Consider the following 4,694-nt stretch of genomic DNA (forward strand, 5'->3'; position numbering starts at 1 on the left):
GTCCTGTGCACGGCTCCGCTGTGGAGCTGAGCTGGGTTCCCAGGATGGGAGCGTGGCACCTGTCCATTCTCCCAAGGGTGCTGACCAGGGAGAGTGTCCCCTGGTTATGCGCACGTGGCAGGTGTTTCCACAGAGCTGATGAGGGGAACAAAGGAGAAAAGAGTGGCGCGGAAGAATACTACTGTATATATTCACTATCCCTCTTTCTTTAGACAAAGACAAAAAGACTTTGTATCGTTTCTAATGGGGACACGCTCTCTCGTTAACCAAGCCGGAGGAGTTAGTGGTGATAAGCACCTGTACTGGTTGCCAGCTGTCGGTTAAGTGACTTAATCTCTCCAAACCTGTTTCCTCCTCTGGAAAATGGGCATTGAATGTCTGGCACTCACAGTGATTCTAGGAGCTAAAACTCAAAGCAATAAATATTTTTTATCTTCCAGTGGGGCTCATTTCATCATAATAAGTTGCATAATCAGATCTCTTGTTCAGACTGTGTCTCAGTTTTCAAATTTAGAAACATGGAGATAACGTCTTCCTACCCTGGTTTCACTGCAGAAGTTGACACTTTCCACAAGGAAACTTTTTTAAACAGAAGCACCGTATAAATGCACAGAGTAACGATAACTCATCACTGTAGCTCTATGTATTTTTTCCATGAAATGTTTTAAGTTTTTATATTTATCGTTAGCTTTTTTCAAGGATAAATATAAAGACATCATGGCAAGTGCTATATTTAAGGAGCTCCATGAAACAAAATTAGGAGGTGTTCCATGAGAGGAGAGCGCGAGAGAAGAAAAAATGAGAGAGAGAAAGAACTTCCGGTGTCTGTCAGGATCGAAGCTACAGAATTTGACAAAGCCACTGAGAAGTGAGTCAGAATCTTGGCATTTCTGCAAGATGCTTTTGTGAACAGGAGTGTTTAAATAGTTTATGATGTGATCACAGTGAACGCAGAGAATCTTCTGGTCTCAAAAAGAGAAAGGAAATTAAAAACGCAAATACTGAGAAAGTGTCCATACGTGCAGAGCCCGTGATTTAGTGATGCTCTTTTTACATTAAATGAGCCAGGAGATCACAGACTTGAAAACACTTAAATATGATTTTTCACTTAATTATGCTTCACTCATAATAGTATTTAAATTGCATTTAAATTGCTTATTCATTCATTGGATCTGTCAGATAGAAAATGTACTTTTACCCCGGGTTGTGCTGAGCCTGGCCGTGAAAGCGCTCGGTGCGATCTCTGGGTTCCAAGATGAGTTTGCAAAGATATGCAGGAGGAGACTCAAGTGTGCAGGGCAGCCTCCGTCATTGGCGTTCTGGGGTGGGTTTTGATTTTTTAAACAATCTTGCTAAAAGTAATCGCACCATCACTCTCTCACCTTTGTATTCTGCTAAATAAATATATTGTGAACCTTAAGGTATTAAAAAATGTTAGGATAAAACAACTTTAAATAGAATTAGAAAATAGAGTTCAATCTCAACTGCAAGTCATAACCACTAGACAATCTACAGAAAATGTTCCCGAAGTTTAAGTAGAAGTTCAGACCTAAGAATTTTTTTCTGTATACGTCTAAGGGAGAAATTATGAAAACTACTGAAAAGGAAAGAAAATGTCATGTTGATTTGATGAATCGCCTTAAATATGGACCCACATGGGGGAGTCGTTTATGAAGAGCTGGGAAAAGCCCTTCACCTGCTGCCCTCAGCCAGGAGAAGATGAATATGGCCCAGATAAACTTGCTCATTGAGAAGGGTCCTCATGCCGATAGAAGCTGGTGGTGGGTCACATTCCTTCCCACATCCTTACAGGTGGGAGGGCGGTGGCTGAGGTTCCCATGAACCTTGTGCCTTAAGGCCAACCAGCCTGAGACTATGTCTTTCCAAGGCTTCGATCTACGTTGCTCCTGAGATGATAGGAAAGACACCGTCACTCCGAGGACATTAGCGGGCCACCCCTTTTCTGAAGGTTTTCTTGCGGCCAAGGCCCTCCTTTTCCACTTCTGGAGTCCAGATCCCACGGGTGGGTCACACCTGCAGGGGTGGGGAAGTCAGAGAAGTCTCAGCTTCCCAGACACATGAAATGTCCCCAAATCCATACCAGCGCAGGTATGCGTCCACCGGAGGTGTGCTGCCACCTGTAAACTATTTGTTATCTGCACAGCTACACACACACACACACACACACACACACACACACACACACACACACCCCTACCTGCCCTAGAAACCTCCCCTCTTATTAATGCAGATCGTAGCATCTTCGTCACTGGGTTTCTTCTTCCAGGAGACGGAGCCCGCTTGGAGAGTAAGGACCATGTTCTCTTTATTTAAATTCACAAGGCCTAGAACACAGCCTTGCTGACAGTTGGAATGTTGCAAATATTTACTAAACAAACCAATGAACTGGAAACCAGAGTCCCGTCCCTCTGCTTCATTCCAACCCCCGGGTCCATCGCCAGAGCAACACAGAAAACGGAAGCAATGATGTTCATCTTTAAAGCTGCTGACAACAAAATCAGGTGAGGAGCAAAGTCTCCAGCTGCATCACCAGCGACAAAGAGCAGGATATGGGGCGGGAGGGGCCGAGACAGGATTCTCCCGAAACTCGGGGACCAGGCGCACGACCCAGCGTTCATCTGTACTGTACGCATCTTCTGGGATAAGAGGATCATTTCTAACTCTAAACTTTGTGAGGAGGGGAAGAAAAGCATCAGCAAGTTGGACTGTGACCCCCTCAGGCTATGGTAGGACCACGTCTTCAGGGCAGGGGAAACACTGGAAAAGAAGGTCTATCCAGGGAAGAGGGGAGACCAGAGAGGTTTCCTGCTCCCAGATCAGCCTGTGTTCTCCCCAGCATTTCCCCTTGGCCGCTTCTCCTCCCAACCTTCATCTGAAGTTAATTCCCCACAAGGAAGGATGCTTTCCCGTGTCCTGGACCAGGGCACATGGGGGCTGCGTAAGGGTTTAATCACGCTGATCATAGCACAATAGCCATGTCTGCGGTGGGGATGAAGTTACTATGCTTAAGTGTTTGAACAGCTTATATGAACCGCTCACCAAGAAATACAGGTCTCGGTACACTCAGTACAGGTTAAAATCACTTTCTTTTCCTTTGCCTTTTTTTTTTCAACCAGATTTGGGGCTTTAAGGTCTCATGATGTAACCTGAATATTTACAGAGCAGAAACTGAGAAAATGAGGAGGTGTATTCTTTCAAAACCCAGACTCCAGCCAACAGGAGGGAGCAGAGTGGAGAATGTCAAGACAGTACAAACACTAGGAACATGGCTTTGTTCCCTTCTTTCTCTGGGTTGGATTCTTCACTTTTTGATTCACGGGCTCCAACAAACGGAAGCGGAGACTAACGGAGGCCCTCTGAACACTTCTTCTGTGACTGAGAGAGTGAGAAAGTGAAAATAAAGCTTGAATCAAAATCTCCTCCCCTAAAACTCCAAGAAACCACTCATTGAGTATATTATCCTCAGCTTGGGTTGCTCACCCAGCAAACCTTGCCTCCTGAAGGGAGAACCTCGCTGGAGCTGTGTCAGTGCGTCTGTCCAGAGTGTCACCTCTGTGGACACGGGAACACCGATGCTGACACTTGCTAGGGATACCACCTCCATCCAGCATCTCACGAGACCCCTGAACCTCGGGCCAAAGCAGGGTCATAGATGCAAACATGTCTAATTCCAGACACCACGTGTCCCAGACGCACAGGAAGCCTCCAAACATGGATCTCCCAGAGCCCGCAGAGCCCGCCTCTCCATCCTGGGCCCACCCCTGTGACCACCCGGTGAGCGGAACACAGATGCGTTACCTCCAGCTGGGGCTGCTGTTAGTGAGCACACGTGAAACCTGCTGATAAATCTCACATCTGGTATTTAGGCGACTGGAACTATTAGAGAAAACTCAGACCATCAGCACAGTTCACGAAGATGACGGCAGAGCCTGTGAAAGACCAGGGGTAGGTGTCGATCTCCTGGTCCATGCTGAGACAGTCTATCTCCAAAGTGCTTTGAGGCAATAATATTGATAAAGGTGGTGATGATGATGAAGATGGTGGAGATGATGACGATGGTGCTGATGGGTCATGACAGTCGTGGTGACGGTGATGCTGATGGTGATGAAGAAGATGGTGAAGGAGAAGGTCTCCCACAAGTCTTCTCAGAGCCTGCATCCCAGAGACGGGTCAGTCTGCGAGTGAGAAGCACGGGGACTGAAGGAAGAGAACAGCTGTGTTCAGCTCTCCAGAGGCCCGGAAGAAAGAAGGGGAACCCTGCCTTCAACCCCGAGCGCTCGGGGACCCTGTTAAAGAGCAGACAGGTCACTCTGGTTCCCAACGTGGACCTGCCGCTCACAGTCACGTGGCTGGACGTCACAGCTGCTGACCGTCCCATTAGCTCAAACCCCAACTCACCCAGAGGCTGCGCAGGACAAACGCAGCTCTGTGCCTAACAGGCTACAGAGAACCGAGCAGCTGGGCCCAGCAAAGGCCGGCTGACGACTCCGCCCACCCACGAGGCCGTGTCACGGTGGGATCCTCCAGACGCCACGTTCCCTCTTCCTGGTCACCCTGACCCGTGGGCCCAGGCGATTGGAGCTGCCACGAGCATCTGTCAAGCAGGCCCTGGCTGTGCCGTCGCTCGGGGGCCCCGGGCACTGGGCCCCTCTGCTCCCTCCTTTTCCCTGCTG

Source organism: Aethalodelphis obliquidens, unplaced genomic scaffold (genome assembly GCF_003676395.1).
Source record: "Aethalodelphis obliquidens isolate GAN/ISIS:26980383/991018 unplaced genomic scaffold, ASM367639v1 scaffold19, whole genome shotgun sequence".
Taxonomy (NCBI): Eukaryota; Metazoa; Chordata; class Mammalia; order Artiodactyla; family Delphinidae; genus Aethalodelphis; species Aethalodelphis obliquidens.